Source organism: Rattus norvegicus, chromosome 7, assembly GCF_036323735.1.
Source record: "Rattus norvegicus strain BN/NHsdMcwi chromosome 7, GRCr8, whole genome shotgun sequence".
Taxonomy (NCBI): Eukaryota; Metazoa; Chordata; class Mammalia; order Rodentia; family Muridae; genus Rattus; species Rattus norvegicus.
The window spans coordinates 92,553,451-92,579,946 of NC_086025.1; the positions used below are offsets into that span (position 1 = coordinate 92,553,451).

Here is a 26,496-nt window from a genome sequence, read left to right on the forward strand (position 1 = left end):
TAAACTTTCCCATTTACAAGAGGTGCCAGAAATTTAGATTTTTAAAATGAGAACTATAAAAATTATTCTAATTTTTAATTCTGTCTATGCCTTTGTATCTGTGTGGGGTGGGGGTGGGGTGCATTTGAGTTCAGGTGCCCAAGGAGGCCACCAGTGCTAGACCCCAGGGGCTGGAGTTATAGATGGCTCGGTGCCCCTGATGTGAGTGCTGGGAGTCAAGTTCAGATCCTCTGGAAGAAGAGTAAGCATTCTTAGCCACGGGGACATCTCTCTAGCTCCCACTTTTCTAATTTTTAAAGGATTAGAATGAACTCAAGATTTCTGAAGTATGATCTAGGGCAACCACCATGGTGTGGTTGTACTGCCCAGTTTCATCTGAGGGTTAATTGATGGGAAACCTTGAAAAGAACTATAGGTAGTGTCCTAGTCAGTGTTTCTACTGCTGTGATGAAGCCCCATGACCAAAAGCAAGCTGGGGAGGAAGGGGTTTATTTGTATTACACTTTAACATTGTAGTCCATCATTGAAGGAAGTCAGGACAGGAACCTGAAGGCAGGATCTGAGGCAGAGGTCACAGAAGAGTCTGCTTACAGGTGAGTTCCCCATGACTTGTATAGCCTGCTTTCTTATATAACCGAGAACAGGGGATGACCCCTCCTCCCTCCCCCTCCCCCGACCTCTCTCTCCCCTCCCTCTCCCCCCTCCCCCTCCCCAGCCACACATACACCGGGGGCTTATCATGTCAATCACTAATTAGAAAGTGCTACAGGCTTGTCTATAGCCTAATCTTATGAAGGCATTTTCTGAATTTGGGTTCACCTTTCAGATGACCTTAGGCTGTGTTAAGTAGACATAAAATTAGCCAGGGCAGGAGGCGAACATGCAGAAAAAGGAATGCTCTTGTGTGTGGAATGTGGATAGCTAACAAAAAAGAAAGAAAAAGAAGAGAGAGACAACCGGTAGGCGTGGTGAGCCCCGGAATCCAGCATTGGCAATAGGCATGGTCCTGACTGTAGATACTTTGGATCCCACGTGTCCTCCAAATGTCCACATGATTCCGAGAGTGGCACTCCTGAGAGGTGGGGCCTGTAAGTGGGGCCCTTACATGGGAAGTGGTGACGGTTGATGTCCATTGTCACCTTAGCTGTGATTTACTCACCTTGCCTATGTGTGAGGACGTTTCCACAGAGGTAGGAGAGAAGACGTACACTGAGCGTGTACAGGACTATTCCACAGACTGCTGACCCGACTGACTAGAAAGTACTGAGCTCCATGGGAAAGGTGCTGTCCCTGCAAAACATAGTTTTATCTATATGGCACTCCCAAGGGTTTTGCATTGCCTTTTTTGGACTCGTCTGTCCATCCATATGTCTGTCCATCTGTCCATCTGTCTGTCTGTAAACCTGTCCACCTATCTGTCTGTCAGTCGGTCTGTCTCTATGTCTGTCTCTGTCTCTGTCTCTGTCTCTCTCTCTCTCTCCCACCCCGTATGAGTGTATTCTGGTTTGAAGCCCTTAAATAAACATTAAAAATATGAAAGGAATCTTATCCCGAGCTGGCTTTTACATGGCAATGATTTTTGCTTATCTGACCTCTAAGTAGCATCTCACGTGTTTTATTGTGTATCACAGCCGCCAACCTATATTTAATGATGCTGCAGTGAGGCTGGCGTCTTACAGGCAGTGTGCATGGGCTCCAGACACAGCTCTGTCTCTTCCAGGCTGTGTGAGCTAGAACAGTGATTTCACCTGAAGAGGCTTCACTTAGCATTCCTTATTTGTAAAATGAGAGCGTCTTGAAGATTCTCTCTATCGGGAATGAAGAGAGAAAGCGATTTTTAGGCTCAGGGCTTCATTACTCTCGGGGCTGCTGATGCGGCGGGGCTGTGGCCCGAGGAGTCGTTCTGGTCTGTGCAGCTGAAGGGGATGCACAGTAGCTGCTGCTCTGGGGTGGGTAACAGCCTTAGCATGGTCTGAGGGAGGAACACACACGTACAGTCATTTCTCTAGCAGAACACATTTTATCGAGAAGGGATTTGGAGACGTAACCTGATAGAGCTTCCTCACAAATACTCCTCACACCTCTCATAGCCTCCATGGCTCAGCCTTAGCCTTTTCTCTGGTATCCCAACCTTGTCTCACCTTTCAGGAGCAAAATCATATTCCTAAAAATAAAACAAACAAAAAACTCTTCTAATGAAAGCTGAGTGGACGAGCTGGTGCCCACAGAGGAGGCAGGATGATATGTTTTTCAAGCCATGCTTCCTCCATACTGATTCATTGCATGCATGCACATTGCCAGGGCCTGCTAACCTTCTAGGTCTGGAGATGCTGCACTGCTCACGGGAGCTTGTCAGCCCCTGGCACACGGTAGTGAGAAGGGATGGCTGAATGCTCTTTTGATGGACGAATGCATCCTCGAGTGGACGGATGAATCCATGAGTAGGTTAGTGAGCAGTGAGTAGACTGGATCCATCTGTGTGGGACTGGAAGGAAAGACAAAAGAGTAAATAATTATGAGAAAGCGAATGGATGAACCAGCAAATAGATATGGGAATGTAGGCAATACGTTCATAGTTTTAAAAAGGCCAAGGTCAGCAGCCAGAGGTTAAACAAATGCAAGATAGGAGACTAATTAAAACCAGGGTAGTGTGGTCAGCCCTCTTTGCTCCCTGCCTGAATGAGTGTCACCTTCTCCTTTATCCTCCTCCTCTTCTTCCTCCTCCTCTTCCTCCTCCTCCTCCTCTTCCTCCTTCTCTTCCTCCTCCTCTTCTTCTTCCTCCTCCTGGTCCTCTTCTTCCTTCTCCTCCTGGTCCTCCTCCTTTTTTTTTTGCTTAGGTAACTGATGGCTATTCTTGGTTGCCATTTTGATGGGATTAGGAATTGCCTAGGAGACATTCCTGGTATGCCTGTGAGAGTGTTTCTAGAGAAGTTTAACCAAAATGAGAAGCCACACCTTAAGTGTGGACAGCACCATACGCACAGTCTGGGGTTCTGGGCTGAGAGAAAAGGAGCAGACCCTGGGTACCAATTCCTAAGTATGCTCTGCCTCCTGACTCTGCCTGTGACATGACCATAGCTGCCTCAGTCTCTGGAGCCCGGACCTCTCACCATGATGACTCAAAATAAGCCCTTTCTTTCTCCCTTGGGTTGCTTTTGTCTGGTGGTGTATTGCAGTGACAGGAGATGAAGCCAGGACAGGAATGGGAGGTAAACAGAGGGTACAGAGGGTACAGACGGGTGATATGTCGCCGAGCGGTCAGCTCAAATTTCATCTTCCCAAAGGCCATTTTTTGAGTCTTATACAAGACAGAACAAAACTTTTGTTTTCTTTTGAGACAGGGTCTCTCTGGTTAGCCCTGACTGGCCTGGAACTCACAGCGATTGGCCTGCCTGTGCCATCTGAGCATACTGGGATTCAAGGTACCACATCCCTGGCAGAATAAAACATGGTGGACTCCTAGACTAGATGTTACCGTTGTTCATTTTACATTGTCATTTCATCACAAAATTCTTGAGAAAATGGCTTAAAGAAAGCACGGTTGGATTGACTGACTGGTTGTTTGTTTGGTTGGTTGATTGGTTGGGCGATTGGTTGACTGCCACACAGTTTAGAGGTTTCAGAATATGACCATGTGACTCTGCTCTGGGCCTGTACGTGGTGAGGCAGAACATCATGGCAGGGAGCATGCGGTAGAACAAAGTGGCCCGCCTCAAGACTAGCAGGAACCAGAAAAACAAGATACACCTTTGAAAGTTATACCAGCAGTGAGCTACTCCTCTAGCTGGGACCCATCTCCTGATAGTTCATTTAACCTGATCATGAATGGATTAATCCACCCATTCCTAATAGCACTCCCAAGTGAGGCCAAACTCTGGACATGTAAGTCTTCTCTACACCATGACAGTGTCCCTTGTACCTCGAGTTACTAGAAATTTCCTTTTGGTCCCTCCTTGCACTGACGGTTAAGTACGTGTATGGATGCCTTCCTCCTCCCTGCTGGATGACAGGATGCTCACATCACCTTCAGCATCCACTCCCGCTCCCGCCCCCTCATCAGTGCAGAGTCAAGCACTTTGTGCGTCCGTGGAGTTACTGTTTAGATTTGCAGAGTGCAAGCATTACACATGGGGCTTTTCTGTGGACAAGGGAGGTTTGTTCAAGTGTTTTTATTGCACTAACTTGATAGGCTGCATCACATGCTTCCTGCCCTTGTAAAGTTTTACAGCATGCAAGCCAGAGCTAACAGCTTTAATTACTTAACTAAAGGCTCCAAGTCTTCCTTGTAAAGGCTCTAGGAACTTTTACATCTTACAGCTTCCGTATGCTTTGCTCACCTACAAAAGTCAGAGTTGGGGCCGATGCTACACTCACGTATTTTGATTCGTCCTCCAACAAGCTAGAAACATCAGAGATTGAATGCCAGACACTCTCTTGCTGCCATTGGTTGACAGATGGCTATGCTGGTTTGAATGAGAATGGCCCAACCATAGGCTCATGTATTTGAATACTTGGTCTCCAGTTAGTGGACTGTTTGGGAAGGATTGGGGGTGTGGCCTTACAAGAGGGGGCTTGCCAAGGGGGGGTGGGCTTTGGTGTTTCAAAACCACACACCATTCTTAGCTCTCTCTACCCCTCCTGCTTGTGTTTCAAGAGGTGAGCTCTCAGCTACTGCTTCAACACCACGTCTGCACGCCTACTGCCTGCCTACCTGCCTGCCCGCTGCCATGCTATCTGCCATGATAGTTGTGTACTTGAATCCTCTGACACTACAAGTAAATTATTTTATAAGTTGGCTTTGTCATGGTATTGTATTACAGCAATAGAAAAGTAACTATGACAGTTTTCTCATCTGTCGAATGGGAAGAAGAATTAAATGAGAAGATCCAGTAGGACTTCTAACAATGGAGCAAGAAAGTAGATCCCAGTGATTTAGAGCTCTCAGTGTGTTTTTAGAAATATAATGAAAGGGTCTGCAGAAGGCACAGGTCCTGGAGCTGGACTACCAGACAGCAAGCACAGATTATCACTTTCACTAAATGGACATCTAAGTCATTCCTGGTATTTTTGCCATAAGTTGATTCATCGAGTGCCAAGGAAATGGAATCATAAGTATCTATAGCAAAACTTAAAATAGCTAGGTGTGAATTTTAGAAATAAAATTTCATAATTATGTTCTGAGTCAGAAATGGGCAAACATTACTTAAAGAGGGCACATGATGACTGTTTTATAAGCCTAGTCCTCTTTGACATAAGGCCATAAGAAAACTATGTGATAGTGTTCCAGGAAAATATCTGTGAAAACAAATGTCGGCTTGGGTTTGGCCTGTGACCATAGTTTTGAGATGAACCTACTTTCCCGATACTGGTATGTGGCAAAGAAACTGCCCACGTTTCCCTCTATGTTAAGCTAGGTTATAGGAGAAAGGATTAGCATTTATCAAGTACTGCCTAGATCCAAGCCGCTTATGCACTCCACGTAGAATATTATTTAGTCCTGTGAAGGAAGCATTAGTCGCACATCTCTGTGCATCAGAGAAAACATAAGTCTAAGCTGGCAACCTCAGGTAGGCTGAATTTACTTTAAGTCTCAAAGTCTGTCCATTTCACATTATATCGTAGGTAAGGAGACCCTTATTTATTTTTATTTCATGCATGCTGGTAAAATTGTGTGTGTGTGTGTGTGTGTGTGTGTGTGTGTGTGTGTGTGTGTATGTGTGGGTGTGTATGTGGGTGTGTATGTGTGTGTGGGTGTGTGGGTGTGTATGTGTGTGTGCATGTTCACATGTAGGTATGTATATGTGTGTGCATGTGCGTGCATGTATGAGTGTAGTGCAGGGATACTTGTGCCACAGCACGTGTTATGGCGTCCAGAGGACAGCCTTGGGTGTTGGTCCTCTTGAGACAGGCTCTTCTTTTGTAACTTGTCTCTGCTCATGCCAGCTGGCTGCCCTGTGAACTCCCAAGGATTCTTTTGTCCCTGCCTCCCATCTCTCCATAGGAACCCCGGGGTCTCAGTTCCATGTTATTGCCTGCAGCTCTACAGGTCGTCTGGAGATCCAAACTCAGCTCCTTATGCTTGTCCAGGAAGCTCCCTATGCACGGAGCGCTCTACCCCATCCCGGGTGGATTCTTTCAGTATTATGTTCAGCCTATTAATCTGTAGTGTAATTGTTGATATGCGTGGAGTGAGACCTACTATTTTAACACAATCATACATAATGATGGGTCGATCAAAGGCCAACCACATGTATCAAATCGGTCCCATAACATTCTGTTGCCTAGTGACGCTATAGCTGTCTAGGCTATAAGCTGTCTAATCCACAGCTATAACTGAGTTGAGTAAGCACTCTGATGTTTAGATATTAGTGAGGCTCCCTCATGATGTACTTCTCAGAGGCATGTCCTAACCGCATGTTTCTCAGACTGTGTCTCTGTTGCTTAGCAACTGACAAAATGTCTTCTGTACTTCTCATCTTTACGTTAATTAATTTATTGTTCCTAGGCTCTGTCATTTGCTTTCTTTTGGTTAAATTCAACGTTCCTCACCTCCACCCCATTACCATCCTCCTGTTCTTAATCTTAGATAAAAAGCTAAGACATAATCAGTTATCACCCTCCCTATGAGGTATTTAGATATTTCTCCCTAATCTTAAATTCTAGTGCCACAGACACAGTGAACGTTTTCTTGTGCACTCAGTGTAGTGTGGGCTTCAGACATGGAGCTGTCATTAAGCTGGGTGTGCAGCTCAGTCCTCTTACGTAGGCAAGGGCTGAGGAAGGAGCAGTACACGTTCAATCTTGCTTGGGGCACAAAAGGGATTTGAAGTCAGCTTAAGCAACTTCGAGGGACTGTCTCAAAGTTTAAAAAAAAATGTGAAAATGGCCATTTTACCAAAAGCGATCTACAGATTCAATGCAATCCCCATCAAAATACCAATCCAATTCTTCAAAGAGTTAGACAGAACAATTTGCAAATTCATCTGGAATAACAAAAAACCCAGGATAGCTAAAGCTATCCTCAACAATAAAAGGACTTCAGGGGGAATCACTATCCCTGAACTCAAGCAGTATTACAGAGCAATAGTGATAAAAACTGCATGGTATTGGTACAGAGACAGACAGATAGACCAATGGAATAGAATTGAAGACCCAGAAATGAACCCACACACATATGGTCACTTGATTTTTGACAAAGGAGCCAAAACCATCCAATGGAAAAAAGATAGCATTTTCAGCAAATGGTGCTGGTTCAACTGGAGGTCAACATGTAGAAGAATGCAGATCGATCCATGCTTATCACCCTGTACAAAGCTTAAGTCCAAGTGGATCAAGGACCTCCACATCAAACCAGACACAGTCAAACTAATAGAAGAAAAACTAGGGAAGCATCTAGAACACATGGGCACTGGAAAAAATTTCCTGAACAAAACACCAATGGCTTACGCTCTAAGATCAAGAATTGACAAATGGGATCTCATAAAACTGCAAAGCTTCTGTAAGGCAAAGGACACTGTGGTTAGGACAAAACGGCAACCAACAGATTGGGAAAAGATCTTTACCAATCCTACAACAGATAGAGGCCTTATATCCAAAATATACAAAGAACTCAAGAAGTTAGACCACAGGGAAACAAATAACCCTATTAAAAAATGGGGCTCAGAGCTAAATAAAGAATTCACAGCTGAGGAATGCCGAATGGCGGAGAAACACCTAAAGAAATGTTCAACATCTTTAGTCATAAGGGAAATGCAAATCAAAACAACCCTGAGATTTCACCTCACACCAGTGAGAATGGCTAAGATCAAAAACTCAGGGGACAACAGATGCTGGCGAGGATGTGGAGAAAGAGGAACACTCCTCCATTGTTGGTGGGATTGCAAACTGGTACAACCATTCTGGAAATCAGTCTGGAGGATCCTCAGAAAATTGGACATTGAACTGCCTAAGGATCCAGCTATACCTCTCTTGGGCATATACCCAAAAGATGCCCCAACATATAAAAAAGACACGTGCTCCACTATGTTCATTGCAGCCTTATTTATAATAGCCAGAAGCTGGAAAGAACCCAGATGCCCTTCAACAGAGGAATGGATACAGAAAATGTGGTACATCTACACAATGGAATATTACTCAGCTATCAAAAACAATGACTTTATGAAATTCGTAGGCAAATGGCTGGAACTGGAAAATATCATCCTGAGTGAGCTAACCCAAACACAGAAAGACATACATGGTATGCACTCACTGATAAGTGGCTATTAGCCCAAATGCTTGAATTACCCTAGATGCCTAGAACAAATGAAACTCAAGACAGATGATCAAAATGTGAATGCTTCACTCCTTCTTTAAAAGGGGAACAAGAATACCCTTGGCAGGGAATAGAGAGGCAAAGATTAAAACAGACACAGAAGGAACACCATTCAGAGCCTGCCCCACATGTGGCCCATACATATACAGCCATCCAGTTAGACAAGATGAATGCAGCAAAAAAGTGCAGGCCGACAGGAGCCGGATGTATATCGCTCCTGAGAGACACAGCCAGAATACAGCAAATACAGGGGCGAATGCCAGCAGCAAACCACTGAACTGAGAACGGGACCCCTGTTGAAGAAATCAGAGAAAGAACTCGAAGAGCTTGAAGGAGCTCGATACCCCTTATGAACAACAATGCCAAGCAACCAGAGCTTCCAGGGACTAAGCCACTACCTAAAGACTATACATGGACTGACCCTGGACTCTGACCTCATAGGTAGCAATGAATATTCTAGTAAGATCACCAGTGGAAGGGGAAGCCCTTGGTCCTGCTAAGACTGAACCCCCAGTGAACGTGAGTGTTGGGGGGAGGGCAGTAATGGGGGGAGGGTGGGGAGGGGAACACCCATAAAGAAGGGGAGAGGGAAGGATTAGGGGGATGTTTGCCTGGAAACCGGGGAAAGGGAATAACACTCGAAATGTAAATAAGAAACACTCAAGTTAATAAAAAGCTCTCTTTGTTAAAAAAAAATGTGAAAAGGAGTTGGGATGTGCCTCTTTGGTAGAGCACTTACCTAATATGCAGAAATCCCCACCTTTAATGCCTAGTACCTTAAAAAAGAAGATTACGACTCAGGAGGCTGAGGCAGGCAGATCTCTGTGAGTTTGGAGAGCCTCCTGGTCCACAGAGTGAGTTCCAGGACAGCCAGCACTACACATAGAAACTGTCTCAAAAACCAAACAATGATTATTTTACTATTAGGAGCCAATTTCCAAATCCTACTGAGGGAGAATAGTTTAAATATATATATGTTTTGTATGAGAGATGAATAAATAAAATAAAAAACAGTGTATGTGGACATTTTAGCCTCTTACTGGCATTTCAGTGGTTTCTCTGAGGATAAAATATATGTCCATCCAGTTTCTGGTACATTCAGTGTCATACATACCATTTTGTGTAGAATGTAGGAATTTCATGTTTATATAAATCCATTTCCCCCTCACATTCTTTGCTCGCTTGTAATGTATCCGTTCAAACGATAAGCCTATGTTATATGGCTATTAAGTTAGCACTTGTATTTTAAATAAATTAACAGAAAAGGTAACAATTTACAGTTACCTACCGATTTATCATTTCTAGTCCTATTTTATTCCTTCCTGAAGACAAGCTTCTGTTTTGCATTTATTTCATTTGACTTATTGTAATGCGGGTCTCTTGACAACAAATTCGCTTAAGGTAAATTCTCAACTGGGATTCTGGGTGGGCAGGGTTTCTTCTCTTCCCCTTGAGTGCTCTCAAGATGTTATTTTATTTCGCACTTTACTTTTTGATGAACACACAGGAGATATTCAAATTATTGTTGCTTAGTTATCAGGGGTTTTTTAATAGAATTTTTCCATAAAAATTAAAGATTTTGTTTTGCTTTTAGCTTTCGACAATCTGGCAGATTCCACCGTTTGCAGTTTTCTTCGGTGGCGTTTGCCGAGTTCCTTGAATCTGTAAATTATGCCTTCCAGCAAGTTGCAGATTATTGGCCTCAGTTAGGGTATTGTTTTTTCTCTTCCTTTCTCTGGGACTTCCACTCCACACAGTCAAGGCTGAGGGAGCTCTCCTCATCCTTTTCTCTCTCCTTCAGACTGGGTGATTGTTTCAATCTATTTTCAGTTCATCCAGTTAGTTCTAAATTTTGCATGTTTATTTTTGCAGATAGTGCATATATTGCAGAATAATTGGTTCTTTTTGTTGTTTTTATTTCTGAGGACGCCTCCCCTAACTCATTCCAAGTCTATTCCTCTTATGTCTGTGAGCCTAGTTTCTTTACAATCTCTGCTAAGTTTAACATATGGTCTCTCGGTATGTCTTTCCCTGTCAAACACTCTTCAGACAGGTTAACCTTATAGCTATATGTGCTGGGAATTTTGAACAGTAGACTGTGGAAATTCTGAGTTCTGTTATATTACTACCAATTATATCAACACCTTAAAGCAGGCACTTGATTCCTGGACTTAACTAAAAACTGTCTTCCAGGTGGTCAGTGGGAGCCTGAATCTCTCTTAATCTTAGCTGGGCTCTTGGGATCTTTTACTGTGTGTCTGCCATGGTGATCAGAACTGTAGACTCCTATTTATTTAATTCAAAGACACTGTAAATTGTCTAAGGGATTTAGCTGCTTTATACGGATTGTACAGATTGGGACTTAATTTCAGGCCAAAAGGCAGACAAGTATGAAACAGCCATCCTGGCTACCATGACATCTACCTGACATAAGCTGAAGTCGTCTGAGACAAGGGAAGCTCAATTCAGAAGAGGCCTCCATAAGATTGGCAAACCTGTAGGCATTTCCTTAATTAGAGGGGGAAGGGGGCAGCCCATTGTGGGTGGTGCCACCCTTGGGCTGGTGGTCCTGGGTGCTGGAAGAAAGCAGGTTGAGCAAGCCATGAGGAGCAAGACAGTAAGCAGCACCCCTCCGTGGGTGCTGCATCAGCTCCTGCCTCCAGGTTCCTGCCCTGTTTGAGTTCCTGTCCTGACTTTCTTCCATGATAAACAGTGATGTGGAAATGTGAGCCACATATGTGGTACATATACATGACTTACTATTCTTTTTTAAAGATTTTCTTATTTTTTATGTTATCTGCACGAGCATTTTGCCTATAGTATGAATATATATCTGTGCGTACCTGGTTGGGTGGGGGCCAGGAAAGAGAGTCAGATCTCCTGGAACTGGGATGACAGCTATGAGCTACCCTGTGGGCGCTGGAACTGGAACCAGGTCTTCTGCGGGAGCAGCAGGTATTTCTCCAGCCCCTTATCTCTCTGAATGTAAGGCTCACTTTCAGCCTGGTGAGATGGCTTAGTGGGCAAAGATGTCTGCATTTGATCCCCGGGACCCACAATGGTAGAAGGAGAGAACCAATTTGAAAGTTTCTTCTGTCTTCCACATGTAAGCCATGGCAAAAGTGTGCACGTGCATGCGCGCGCACATGCACATTCATGCACACAAAATTTTAAAAATATAATAGAGCACACGCTCATATAAACAGCTTCATCATTTCTCAGAAAACACACGGCCCTTGCATTCTTAAACTCCTCCACTCCCCTTTCCTTCCTTTCTTGTTCACAACATACCATCCACACCCCTAAGGAGGAACAAACCACTAGACTATTACATCTGGGTGGTAAAGACAGGGCAGGGGTATAGTATAACTTTATCTGCCTATTTTGCTTTCTCAATAATAGGCCTATCAACATATGCCAAAATAATTAAAGGCCAAAGGAAAGAAAGGACAGGTGCCATGCCAACCTTCCGTCATGCTCAGCTGCTAGGCAGAGACGGATTCTCATCCATGGGACAGCTCAGGGCAAATACGAATGTGGACTGGGTGGTGACTACTGGGACTCTCCACAGATCAGTGAAGGAGACACAGGTACTGCTTAGGCAGGCCGGGCGACGGTTCAGTCCAGCTGAGGATGACTTCCTCCTCACAATGAAGTTCTGTTATATTACTACCAATTTGCAATGAACCACACTGCCCCAGGGTGATCTGCAGTTCAGAACAGTGTTCTGCAGTGGCTGATTAATCCAGAATCCTCCCTTCTCAGACTAACCGAGTGCTGCCAGCGAGGCTAGACACACATAAGAGTATTAGGCACAGGTCCATGGTGGCCTCTTGTTCCCCACACTGCCTTATTATTGCTCCTGGCCTTTTGTCCAAGTCATGGGTGGGTCAAGCTCAAAGCCTCAGACCTTCTCTGCATGCCTTTGATTCCTGAGTCCAGACCCATTAAATTCTCACTGACTGGGACCTCGTTTATGCAAACTCCATTCTCTGCTAGGCAGATTAAGTAAAAATACGGTTTTGCATTTCTCTAATGCTTTTGAACCGTCTCTACCCAGATTTTCCTTCTGCAGCTGTCAGCAAGGGTACACTAGAACTGATGCTTTGTTTCCTACCACTGGACTAATAGGAAAATCTGCTCGTGTATCTCTTTTCCTGATTTTATAGTTTTAATACAAAGAGAAATCATTTAAAATCTCTTTGATCTATTACATTTGTACTTTGAGGACACAAAATCATCACCATGAAGTCCTCAGAAATGGCTCTTGTATTTTGCAGGTTCCACATGCAGTGGGACAAATGAGACACTCAGTAATTGCAGGGTGACACAGGATCTGGCCAGTCTTGGCATCCAAACTGCAGGATATTGCTATCTATAAAACTTAAGATGATGCATATTGACGTTCAAAGCAAGCCCAGCATCTCTCTTCTTATTTATTATATTAAAATCTCTCTCTTTGAATTAAACAGTCACATTTTCAACAAGTGCTGTGATCAAAGAGCACTCTTAAGGAATTTAAAGCCTATGATAGAGTTAGATGTACACCAGGTCTTTCCTCGGTGACTTTAATTCTATCATCATTGTCTTCTCTTACAACCACAAAAATCATAAATAGTTATGATGAAGGGCTGTCCACGCCTTGTACATGCTCATTTCTTCTTCCCCAGAGACTCTGAGGTAAGTTCTATAAATAGCTTCCTTCAACGACACAGGATCCAAGGTTTTGACAGGCAACAAATGGCCTTTCCAGAACCCTGCAGCCGGAGAATGGAAAATCTAGTCTCAAAGCCCCATCGCTCACTCCCTCGTTTCTCTGTGCCTCCTTGATTAGTTTATTACAGGAACTGTGCACTTTTCTTCTTAGATTTATTCGTGTCTATAAGTGTTTTACCTGCCATGTATGTATGTGCAACACATGTGTGCCTGGTACCTATCAAGGTCAGAAGAGGGTATTGATCTCCAAGAACGTAGTTACAGGGGGTTGTGAGCCACTATGTTAGTGATGGGTATTGAATTTGGGTCCTCAGCAAGAGCAACAGGTGCTCTTAGCCATTGAACTATCTGTCCAGCTACTGAATTTAGGTCAAGAGTGAATCCTCAATGATTTGCCTTTGATCTCACCCAAACTCCATGCATATTTATTATGTATTGACTCCATTTAGACCAATGCATATTTATTAAATATTGACCTCATCCAAACCCAATGCATACTTATTAAATATTGACTATATAAGATGTAACAGTGTATAAGATATAAGTATGCAGAGACTAGGGTCCTTCCTGTTTGGACTTGCTTTGTGTGTGTGTGTGTGAGTGTGTGTATGTGGGTGTGTGTCTGTGTCCATGTGTACATGTGTATATGTGAGTGTGTGTGTATGTGTGTGTTCTTGTAAGTGTATGTGTATGTGTGTGTGCATGTGTGTGTGTGTTTGTGTGTGTGCATGTGTGTGTGTGTCTGTGTCCATGTATATATGTGTATATGTGAGTGTGTGTGAGTATGTGTATGTGTGAGTGTGAGTGTGTGTTCTTGTGAGTGTGTGTGTGTGTGTGTGTGTGTGTGTGTGTGTGTAGGGGTGCAGGTGTATAGGGGAGTTTATGGTAGCAGAGACAGAGATCCAGCTTTTTTTAAGATAAAGTCAGTTCTCACTGGTCTAGAACTCACCAATTAGGCTAGACTGACTGAGACCAGTGAGCCTTAGGGATTTACCTGTCTCAGGCTCTCCAGTGCTGAGATTACAGCATGTTCCACTATGTCTGGCACTTTTATGTTCTGAAACTTTAGCTCAAGTCTCATGCTTCTAAGGCAAATGCTTTGCTAACTAAACTATCTTCCCAGTTTCTAATCAGTACTTTGCACTTAGAAATAGTATCGAATATAGTAATTTTTATAGAAATAGAGCAATGGATTTACAGTATACTGTAAGACAGGATTAGATGAGGAAGAAACGTTTTTGACATTCTACTGCATCAAGATATGTGGACACATTATGTGATTTATTTAGTTTAATGTCCTGTGTGTGTGTGTGTGTGTGGTGTGTAGTGTGTGTGTGGTGTGTGGTGTGTGTGTGTGTGGTGTGTAGTGTGTGTGTGGTGTGTGTGTGTGTGGTGTGTGGTGTGTGTGGTGTGTAGTGTGTGTGTGGTGTGTGTGTGTGTGGTGTGTGGTGTGTGGTGTGTGTGGTGTGTGTGTGTGTGGTGTGTGGTGTGTGTAGTGTGTGTGTGTGTATGTGTGTGGTGTATGTGTGTGTGTGGTGTGTGTGTGTGGTGTGTGTGTGTGGTGTGTGTGTGTGGTGTGTGGTGTGTGGTGTGTGTGGTGTGTGTGTGTGTGGTGTGTGTGGTGTGTGTGTGTATGTGTGTGGTGTATGTGTGTGTGTGGTGTGTGTGTGTGGTGTGTGTGTGGTGTGTGTGTGTGTGGTGTGTGTGTGGTGTGTGTGTGGTGTGTGTGTGTGTGGTGTGTGTGGTGTGTGTGTGGTGTGTGTGTGTGTGGTACGTGTGTGTGTGTGGTGTGTGGTGTGTGTGGTGTGTGTGTGTATGTGTGTGGTGTATGTGTGTGTGTGGTGTGTGTGTGGTGTGTGTGTGTGTGTGGTGTGTGTGGTGTGTGTGTGGTGTGTGTGTGGTGTGTGTGTGGTGTGTGTGTGGTGTGTGTGGTGTGTGTGTGTGTGTGTGGTGTGTGTGTGGTGTGTGTGTGTGTGTGTGTGTGTGTGTGTGTGTGTGTTAGGGAGATATTGTAGAACAGCAGTTCTCAACCTGTAGGTCATGACCCCTTTGGGGATTGCATATCAGATAATTATGTTATGATTTTTAACAGTAGCAAAATTACAGTTGTGAAGTAGCAACAAAATAATTTTATGCTTGGGGGGTCACTAGAACATGAAGGACTGTATTAAAAGGTCAGCATTGGGGCTGGAGAAATGGCTCAGTGGTTAAGAGCACTGACTTGTTCTTCCAGAGGTCCTGAGTTCAATTCTCAGCAACCACATGGTGGCTCACAACCATCTGCAATGAGATCTGGTGCCCTCTTCTGGTGTGTATGAAGACAGCAACAGTGTACTCATATAAACAAAAATCAATTAAAAAATTAAGAAAAAAAAAAGGTCAACATTGGGAAGGTTGAGACTCACTGGTATAGACAGTCTGTTGCCTTAATTTCATGTCCACAGTGCACATGTGAGAAAGGGAGGAAGGCTGCTGTATTACTGAGGGTTCCCAGAGAAACAGAGATTTATGAGAGAGGCCCACATGACTGTGAAGTGTGAGAAGCCCCATGATCTGTCATCCTCAGCTAGAAGCACTTGAAAGCTATAAATGTAGCTTTAGTCTAAGCCTGGAAGCTGAGAAACAGAGAACACATAGTTAAGTTCCAGTCTAGCACATAGGAGGCAGAGGCAGGAGGTTCTCTGTGAGTTTGAGGCCAGCCTGGTCAGCATATAGAAATCTAGGACAGTCAGGACTCCATAGAGTGACAAAAACAAAGAGAAAAAAGTTCCAGGCTGAGCTCACTGGCCACAGAACCAAGACCACTGGTGTTGGCAGGCAGCGGAAGACAGATTACTCAACATATAGAGCGAGAAAATCTCTGCCACTTCTTTGCTCTAAACTCTCAGTAGAATGGACAGTGCCTACCCACTTTGCTGAAAGGAGATCTTTACCAGTATATGGATTAAAATGGGCATCTTATCAGGGTGTGTTGTATATTCCCATAATCCCACCCTTTAGAAAATGGAGACAAGGGGTTCAGAAGCTCAAGACCAAACTCAGCTACTCTCTGAGTTCAAAGCTAGTATTGGCTATAGGAGACCCTGTTTCAACAAATAAGGAAACCTTGTCTAGAAACAATCTCACAGACTCATCTACAAATAGTGTTTTGGCATCTATCTGGGCATCTGTCAGTCCAGTCAAGCTGGTGCCTAAAATTAGCCATCACGTCAATAAACCATGGTTTGATCCTTAGCCCTTAATGTGTGCTTTGGGAACAAATAGAAGTTTAAAGATGTATTTGTATTGTTTTGAATTCTGTAACTGGGTGTGTAACTGTATGTGGGTGTGGGTGTGTGGTAGGTCCTCAAGGAAGCCAGAGGCATTTGAGTCCTCTGGAGCTGGGGGTTATGGGTAGCTGTGATCTACCCAATAGAGGTCAGAGGGAACTGAATTCAGTCCCCAAGCACCTTAAAAGAACGGGGACATACTTAAATTTTAGGAGTTGAGAAAAAAAAAAAAAAAAACACGGCTCATGAGTTTCTGGAGTAGTCGAAAGTGGAAGAAGAATGTGGAGATGAAGTGAAGAGGGTATTTCAGGGTCTGAGACACAGCTGAGATGTGCACTTGCCCTTGCATGCCCAAGTTTCAGTCACTAGCGCAAGAAAAAACAAAACAAAACAAAACAAAACATGTTTAGGGCTAGAGAGACAGCTCGGTGGTTAAGAGCACTTGCTCCTCTTCCAGAGGACAAGAGTCCAGTTGCTCAGTACCTACACCCAGCAGCTTATGTATGTATTTCTAAATGAAAGTAACAGCTTAAGGCGGGGAGGGGGGTTAGTGGTGGGATTAAGCCAGGACTCGGTTGTATTTTCAGAGTGACAATGAATCTGTTGAGTAGAAGAGGAGCAGAGTACAGAAGATAGAACAGGCTTGAGAAGATGGGGTGGGCTTCCCGGGCTGACGGGAGTCAGTGCGGATGTGGGGTGGGGGCCGGCATGTGCTGGAGCAAGGGCTGCTTGGGAGGAAGATTAACTTTATGAGCTTTGGGCTGACTCATGGCCAGTGTCACATCTGATATCCTGCTTCCTGCTGGGCCCGGAATGCTTTTTCTAAGCTTCCTTCTGCCCTGAACAGTGGAAAAAAGAAAACCTCCAGTGGGGGGTTGGGGGGAATCTACATTTAACATGTCTTTCTATTATTTTCCTCCCATAAGTGAGTCTTCCTTTCAATGACAGCCTTCCTCAGTTTCAAAGAGGTGACTCAGTGGACAAAGGCAATTGTCACCAAGCCTGATGGTCTAAGTTCAATCCCTGAGCCCCACACAGTGGAATGAGAGAGCCAATTCCAGGAAGTTGTCCTCTGACATCTACATACTCACCAATGCATATACGAGCATGTGCGCGCGCACACACACACACACACACACACACACACACACACACACACACGAAAATAATTAAAATGAACTCTGCTAATAACAGAGAAATACTCATTGAAACTAAATGGTTCTGTACCAAATGTACCAAGTGATGATTTACCAAGCCAATGACTCTGGTTTCTGGTTGCTATGTGGGTCGGGCGGCCCAGACACCAGCAGGTAGAGCTCAGAAAAGTGTGTTAGTTGATGACTGATGTCCAGGAACTATGGGAATTGACTAGAGGAAATCACTAAAGACCAGCACAGAGATTTGTAAAAAGGAGGTTCCTATAGAATTATTTAGAATTGTTACATGTTTGGGGGAAAATGATGTTGCCTCTTAGGGGAAAGGTTAAGGGAAATGGTACTTGGTCATATGGTGTAATATTAAGCAATATATAATTATAATTTAGTAAAGTTTAAATCTTAAAAGAACAAGTTCAACCATTGACGTCATATTTGAGAACCCAAGTCTCTCTGAACATTGCAGCTAAAGCTAATATTTTTATTGTTTTCCTACATCGGGAGTGTTCATTCCATTTTCCCAGAGATACCCCATTATTTTTTTATGTGCAAATCTGGTAATGAAACCCAGGTCCCTGACCATGCTGGGCAAGAACTCTAATACCCAGTAATATCCCAATCACAATTCCCTGCTATTCTGTTTGTAATGTGTCTATGCAGAGTCTCACAAAGATGTTTCCCATGTGTGCATAGAAAGCTCACATTATTGCTTTGGGGTTGTTTTTTTCCTTGAGCCAGACATTATGAATAATTCTGAAATATTAATTCATCACTTATGAAACATTTTTAGTTATGAGGAAATGACATGTGGAGCACCAACTGAGAAATACCAGTCTCTGCTGGTCTCCACCCTCCCCTCTCCTGCACTCCTAGAGAAGTATTTTCACATTTCATCTTGCAGAAGAGCAGGGATCCTCCCTCCTTCCATTTTCATCTATCTCATAGGCAGTGACAGATGTCATCCTTTTACCCAGAGCAGCAGTAGTGACTTTGCCACAATGATTTCAAATGGCTGTCTTCTATATTAAGTAGCCCATTCTAGGTTAGGAACCATCACACAATCCCACCACACTGTAGAGGAATTTTAATCCAGCAAAATGACTGCTACAGCAAGAGATCACATCCAAAGACCGTCTAGGTCTGTGTGATCCAGCTGGAATGCAGTCTTGCCTTTAATCCTAGGAGATAAACAGAAGTAGATATGAGTTCAAGGACAGCCTAGCATAGAACAACTTTCAAGTAAAGATGAGCTTAAGTCCAGGTGTGGTGGCATACCCCTTTAGTCCCAGCAGGCAGAGGCATACAGATTCCTGAGTCCTTGTCAGTCAGTTCTGCTGAGTCAGTAAGTTAATGGGCAGCACAGTGGAGTGGAGTTTGTGGAGTTCAGAGGCAGTTTCCACAGTGACAGTTTGTACAGACAGGTTGCTGAGAGAACAAGCCAGAGAATAAGAAGCCAGAGGATTAGATCAGATTGCCAGTTAGTTTTAGGCCATGCAGAGCAATTCAGTGAGAAGCTGAGAGAAGTCAGATTGAATCAGTCAGCTTACAGAGGAGTTTGGGCCAGAACAGCTGAGTTGAACTGGCCAGGCAGAGTTAAAAGGAACTAGAAAGGGTGAGCTTATTCAGCAGTAAACATCTTAGACATCAATTACATCAGGCGAATGAAAGTTACTTTTACATCACACACATCGTGCTCAACCTGGAGCCATCTCCTAAGTGCTTTTGTGAGCATGTTGCACAGTGCCAGGTCAAGACAGAACAGCTTAGATGGAGAGGAAGCACTTTGCTGGGTCATGACTCTCTTTGGGGGGGTCATCGAGACCCTGTACCCAAGTCCTGCTTGTATTCCTAGGGCCCTGGATGATGGGAGGCATCGAATGGGCACTCAGCATTTTATATGGGGTGGGAAAAAGAAGACAACATGAGCAACCAAGAGAAAAGGAAGAGAGAATGCCCTGGAAGTTGCCACTCTCTCCAAGAGGCATCGAGGGAAGGAGGGCAGTACCCTTAATCTAATATGCCGGCTGTAAGGGTCAAAAGCAAAGCCTTAAAGATGAATATGAACTTTCAAAAGGGGAAAAATCCTTTCCCCTCCCCTTCCATCTCTTCCTCTGACCCAACAAGTGCCTACTGTGTGTCTCATGCTGCCAGGTCTGTGTAGAGTAATCCGGGATACACGCTCCTCTGTGCTATTCTGAAATGATTGAGGCAGAGTCAAGATTGAAGATACAAAATGAAAACTAGTATACAAATAAATGCCATCGTAGACAGTGAAGGGGAAAGTGGGTGTTAGTGCCTGGGGCAGCTGGGAGAGTGCTCACTTGTGCTGTGTGGAAATTACCAAGGGTCTAGACGGAGCCTAGAGCCTTGCACCAGGCTAAAGCAGCGGTGCATCACTGAACTACATCTTAGTCACTAAGTTCTGTCTCAAAGCAAGTCGCTGTGTCCCAACATCCTTTTACCAGCAGTGGCCTTAGTCAGCCTCAGTTATACCTCTGACAGGTACGTATGTGTGTGCATGTGCATGCATGCATGTGCATGTGTGCGTGTGTGTGTGTGTGTGTGTGTGTGTGTGTGTGTTTGAGTGTGTGTGCATGCATGTGGAGGCCAGAGGTCAGCCTCAAGTGTCATTCCTCAGGGACTGTCTATCTCTCACCAGCCCCCTGACAGAGTCTCTCACTATCTGGAACTGTCCAATTAGAGTGGTTTTACTCAGGGAGGATTAGACTCAAGCCCTCGTGTTTGTGCAACGTACACTTACTAACTGAGCTATCTGCCTAGCTCATCCCCTTCTTTCCCTGCCTGTCCCCTTCTCCCTCCCTTCCTGGTACATAGTGAACTTTGTCACACAAGGCTGTTTTAGAAGAAAGGCAACAGGAATGAACCACCACAACACTCTCCTCCAGAGCTCACACAGAAGCAAGGGGTCAGGGCTACGAGATGAGATCCCACTGGGAGTTCAGGTACCCTTATGCAGTGCAAGTTTCATAAGAAGCGATATGATTTCCACATCAGATAAAGTTTCTATAATAAGAAAAGCGTGCTGCTGTTGTTGTTTGGCTGGTTTTGTTTTTTTCCTGAGTTGAGAACCGAACCCAGGGTCTTGGTAAGCAAGTGCTCTACCGCCCAGCTCTATCCCCAACCGTTAAGAAAAAGGTTTAGATGAGAAAAAAATGAGGATGTGCAGAATTCACTCACCACAAGGCAGCTCTTGAAAGGTACAGTGAGGGTAGGCTTCCTCAGCAACCCCTCCCAGAACTGAGATCGTTTCCTCCAAAGCTGGTGCTGCCCAAAATTCTTCTCAGACTGCTCTGAGGCAGTGTCACTCAGGTCCTCTGTGAGGCTTCTGAGGGCAGGCAAGGCTCCTTTAGGAGCGGAGGCAAAGGTCCCAGCAGTTGCTCTGGGCAAAAGAGAGAAGTAGGCCATATGGTTGAGCAGATTTATCACAATAGTTAAGGAGACATGAGTGTCTGCAGCCCCTGAGCAGGTCCTTCTCTCTTATAGGTCGGTTTGGTTCCCAGGGCAAGGGTAGGTGGACATTTTGGAAGGAGGGACGGGAGAGGATGCTGGCCTGCTTGTCAGGTATCAGTTGAGTCAGTGGTTGGGTTTGGGGCCCTATCTTCTCCTGTTGGCAGTGGGTTAGGGCCTTGTGGTCTCTGTGAGGCATCCCTCTAGGTCTTTACACTGGGCCTGCTGTTCCTACCGGGCATACGAACCCTATCCAGGCCTCCTTGCCCTTTGAGGATGAAGGACAGCTCCCACTGACCCCCCCATCCCACCCCAGGAAGTTCCTGGGCCACCCTGTATTTGAGAGCCACTTCCTCCGGCTTTTGAAAAGTTGGCAAATGAATTTTTTTTTCTTCCTAGGCCAAGGAATTTTGGCTCCTTGGGGGATCTGTGACAGCCCACCCTCCCGGAGTTGTTTTTCTACTCTTGAGCTCTGATGTACTGTGAAGGCATGTGAGTTTGATTATTTTGAAAAAGAAGACACAGATAACCGAGAAGAAAAATGAGACGCCTCTGCAGCCCAGAGCTCAGCTCCCGAATGTTGTGAGCCAGCACAGGCCACCAGTCCCCGTGGAGAAATGGCTGATAAGTCTGGAATGTCTGCTTGTGCCAAAGCAACATGACAAGGGGAAGAAGAAGCCGGCTGGAGGGAACCCCGTGGCCAACCTAGGACAACTCTGAGCACTGGGATAAATATGGATGATAATGAGCTATGGCCTGTGGTGTGAAAAGAAGACTCCAGAGTCTGTTTCAGAAAGAAACCCAGATGCATGGAGATTTTTCTTATAACTGACAAACAGAAGGATTGGAGAGATGATTCCATTGGAAATTAGACTACATGGGAAACAGACATGCCATTGCATAGTACAATTGGATGTAAGCAAGATTCATCATTGAATGCTAGTAGGAGGGAAAAGGTCTAGTAAGGAACAGGAAACTTATGGAGTCTTACATTACTCTTTCCCCTCCCCACATAGACACGTAGGCACAGCACGAGGGTTTACTAAGGACAGACAGCATAGTGCATCTCCGAAAGGGATGCCCTGAGAAGGGTTCCGTGTTACCTAGGTGATGTCAGCTCCAAATGTTTGAACAGTAGTGGAGTACGGGAAAATCACCTGAGCAGCGGCCTGTGAAATAATGGACCTTGCCCTTGGAAGTCATTCGCATCCAGAAAGGCTGACGGGTCCTTGCAGATTAAGAAACACTAGCAAATTAAAGAAATGCTTTCACTTAAGCCACGGTCCCTACTTTGAGGCAACTGGCCAGTTCTTAAGAAATCTATACTGGACTCTTGTGCCAGGCACAGTGGCACAAGCCTTTAATCCCAGCAATCAGGAGGCAGAGGCAGGTGGATTGCTGTGAGTTTGAGGCTAGCCTGGTCTACAAAGCGAGTTCCAGGACAGCTAGGGCTGTTATACAGAGAAACTCTTGTCTCAGAAAACCAAAAACAACCAAACCAAAAAACAAAAACAAAAGGAATAAAGAAAGAGAGAGAAGGAGGAAGGAAGGAAGGAAGGAAGGAAGAAAAAAAGGAAAGGAAAGAGAGAAGACATCCATACTGGGTTCTTACAATGGTTCAGGAGAGAAGGGAGCTTGCTGCTAAGACTGCTAACATGAGTTAGATTTCTGGGTCACACATGGTGGGAGAGAAACAGCTCTACACTCACTTAAATCCATTTTACTATATAATTTAATTTTTACTTTACCGTATACTCTGTCCTTTGACCGCCCCATACACATATAAGTGTAATTTTAAAGAAAGAAATGCTTATGAAACTGTAAAGGCTAAAAGGCCATGCTTCCTATCGCTTAACCTCAACGGATCATAGAGGTAACTATGTGATCGGCAGTGTTCACTGCCAACTTGTCAGAATGCAGAATTGCCCAGCAGGTGAGCCTCTGGGCTTCCTGATTATGGGAACTGATTCCCCAGTCGGGGATCCTGGGTGGCCTAACACGGAGGGAGTGAACTGAACACTAACAAACATGCCTTCTTCTCTTCCTGATGGTAGATGTCATGTAAGACCAGCTGCTTCAAGCTCCTGGTTCCTCATGCTGATGGACTGTACCCTGACCTGTGTGTCCAAATAAGTCTTTTCTCCTTTAAGTTGGTTTTGCCAGAGTATTTTTATCACAGCAACAGGAAAAGAAGCTAAGGCCTACAAGCACAAAGAGGGAGAGCAGGGCTGTGTATGTGAGAGCAATGGCAAAGAAAGCTGAGGAAACTGGGAGCTGAGGGCCAGCGGGATGGCTCAGTGGACGAAGGTGCTTTCTGCCAAGCTGGATGAACCCAGTTCGATCTCTTGGACCCATGTGAGTGCAAGCAGAGAACCAGCTCCCAAATCTGACCTCTGACCTCCACACCGTGCTGTGACGTACATGATCCCCACAAGTAGATAAATAAATGTAGTAAAATCGGAAGTGAAGCACAGAGTTGTTTTGTATTGATTTTTGAAACTTAGAAATTGTGATAGAAAGAATTTCAGAACAGTCTGGCTTGGAGAGCGGAACAGTAACGGTGGGCTCACCTGTTTGTAGATGTTAGCTCGGTTGGGAAAACAGAGCACCTGCAATTTCCTTAACTGCAGTCTTCCTCGTTTGCACCACGGTGCCTTTCAGTCTGGAATTGTTCTGAAGGGAAAATGGAATCAGAATGAATTTGAGGTTCCTTATTAAAGTGAAGTCTTGCAAATGTCCATTCTTGTGCACACACCAAGATGCACGTTTATAATTACTTGTGATTGTCAACCGTCTCGTTTATTGTTCAATGACATGAAATCACCTTTCGCTTATTTAATCAAAAGCTTGCCGAATGCTGTTGGCTCACAGTCCTCTTCCTATCGATGAGGCTTCTGAGAAAATGCTTGCAGAGAATCCCGAAGTACAACCAGGCATCTGTTCCTGGATAACTTCCTACAAGTAGAATAATAGGTCAGATGAGGAGAATAGTTTTGGTCCTTTCGATGCGTCAAAAGTTTTCAAATATCCACTCCCCCAAGTTTACACCAGTGCAGCGACTCACTGATCTTGTAAGGAATCACATTTCTTTTGCCTCTAATCACAGGACATTTCTGGAATGGGATCTTTGTCACATATAATAGGATGGCCCTACTCCCTCACTAACACTCTAATTTGCATTTCTTGATTATTAGTGAGAGAGAGTGAACTGACCATATGTGTTTTCTTCTTTTTTAGTTATGGCTAACGATGTATTCACACAAATCTAAGGATATATTGGTTATAAAATACATTACCAGCACATGGTGGCGCATGTCTTTAATCCCAGCACTTGGGAGGCAGAGGCAATTGGATCTCTGTGAGTTTGAGGCCAGCGTGGTCTACAAAAAAAGAGTTTCAGGACAGCCAGGGCTGCATATAGAAACCTTGTCTTGAAAACAGAACAAAACAAAAACACACAAACAACAAGAAAGATTACATCACTTTTGTTTTGTATCATTAAAGAAAGAAAATACACTCCGCTTTCTGACATATTGAAATGTGCACTTAGAATCTGTGAAACAAATGCTTTTTGAAAAGCGGAGGAGAGCTCTGGCTTGGCAGCTCAGCTACAGTGCAGGACCTGGGGTTGCCTTGGGCCCAGGGTAGCTGAACCCCAGATTGCTTAACCTTCCTGTCTGACTCACAAAGGCCTCCGGGAATTAGAGCCTAAGATGAATTATTAAAACAGAGATAGTAATACCTATCCGGCTCAACCTGATCTTCACTTTTACTTCTGTTTACTAACCGCTCAGCTCTGTGTCATCCATCATCCGTACAGGACGTCATCCGCTCCACAAAGTGTTTGCAATTTAATGGGAGAGACAAACCTCTCTTCTGCCTAGGCTATGAAGTCAAGCTAAGAGAGTGGCAAGAGGGAGAGATCTTGATCTTAAATCAAATAAAACTTAGACTTGGCCAATTTTTACTTATCTTCTAATACAAGTTGAGGCTGTGTCTTAGTTAGGGTTTTACTGCTGTGAACGGACACCATGACCAAGGCAGGTCTTTTTTTTTTTTTTAAATTTATTTATTTAATGCATGTGAGTACACTGTAGCTGTCTTCAGACACACCAGAAGAGGGCATCAGATCCCATTACAGATGGTTGTGAGCCACCATGTGGTTGCTGGGATTTGAACTCAGGACCTCTGGAAGAGCGGTCAATGCTCTTAACCGCTGAGCCATCTCTCCAGCCCAAGGCAGGTCTTATAAAGGACAACATTTAATTGGGGCTGGCTTGCAGGTTCAGAGGTTCAGTCCATTATTATCAAGGCAGAAGCATGGCAGCATCCAAACAGGCATGGTGCTGGAGGAGCTGAGAGTTCTACATCTTCATCTGAAGGCTGCTGGGGGAAGACTGGCTTCCAAGCAGCTATGATAAGGGTCTTAAAGCCCATGCCCACAGTGACACACTTCCTCTGATAAGTTCCCCTCCCCGGGCCAAGCATATTCAAACTACCACAGGCCACAGGTTCTGGGCTTCTTTTGGGTATTTGGGGACATCGTGGAGGAAAGGACATTCCGGGATAAGGGACTACTGAGGATAGTGAAGTAGACACAGGACCCAAGAGGTGTGTTTGGGAAAAAGACAGTGGTCCATAGGATGTGGGAAGCTGCACAGGATGAGGCCAACGAGGAAACTGAGGCTTCAAAGCCACCCAGCTTAAAGAAAGCCTGGGATCTGCTTGATCACCGAAGAGAGCTATCTTCCCCTATTCTTTTAACTGTGTGTCGTGTGTGTGTGTGTGTGTGTGTGTGTGTGTGTGTTTTATGATGCCTGTGTCCAGTTCTCCTGAATTGGTTGTATGCTTTTGTTATCAGGGGACTAAGACAAGGCAGACTGTGCTTATAAATGCTTGGGTTCATAGAGGCAGGTAGGAGGGTACAGTGTTGTGATGTAAAGAGAGAGGGATATAGGTTCAGATACAAGTCTGCATTTTTAAAACCCTGGCTGTACCACTAGTTGTATGAATGTCATTGTACACTTTACTCCTCTCAGTTCAGGCCAATAACAGGTTTGGTGATTATTAAAACCCTTAAAATTCCTAGCACAATAGCTCAAATATGGAACCTCCTTTCCCCTTGCTTTGTGTTTCCACAAGAGGGGACATCAATACATGTAACAGAAGAGGGGACATCAATGCATGTAATACTTCTGGCTTCCTTCTTGTTCTGTGCTCAAGATTCTCTAGGGAGGAAGAGTGAATTACCTGGCTAGCAAGTTTTAGAGTAATGAACACACACACACACACACACACACACACACACACACACACAGAGAGAGAGAGAGAGAGAGAGAGAGAGAGAGAGAGAGAGAGAGAGAGGGGATACAATGGTAGAAAGATATCTTTATTATTTAGACACATAAGGTCTATTTATCTATCAATTATCTATCTATCTATCTATCTATCTATCTATCTATCTATCTATCTATCTATCAATTCCAGACCTCTGTCTCTCATTTAGAATTCAGTTACTGCCTCATTCTGTCCTGATCAATTCTGCCCTGCTCCTCTATGTCATAAAATCTTCTTCTGG

The 26,496-nt window shown here is 44.4% G+C and overlaps 1 long non-coding RNA gene across 1 annotated transcript; it reads right to left on the reverse strand.

Annotated features, from left to right (window-relative positions):
- Positions 1-738: 738 nt before the first annotated feature.
- On the reverse strand, positions 739-21,140 carry LOC134479604 (uncharacterized). The gene is made up of 3 exons (XR_010053147.1): positions 20,649-21,140; positions 2,313-2,485; positions 739-2,164 (listed from the first exon to the last, which is right to left on the reverse strand). It is a non-coding gene; the product is annotated as an uncharacterized LOC134479604 (long non-coding RNA).
- Positions 21,141-26,496: the final 5,356 nt, after the last annotated feature.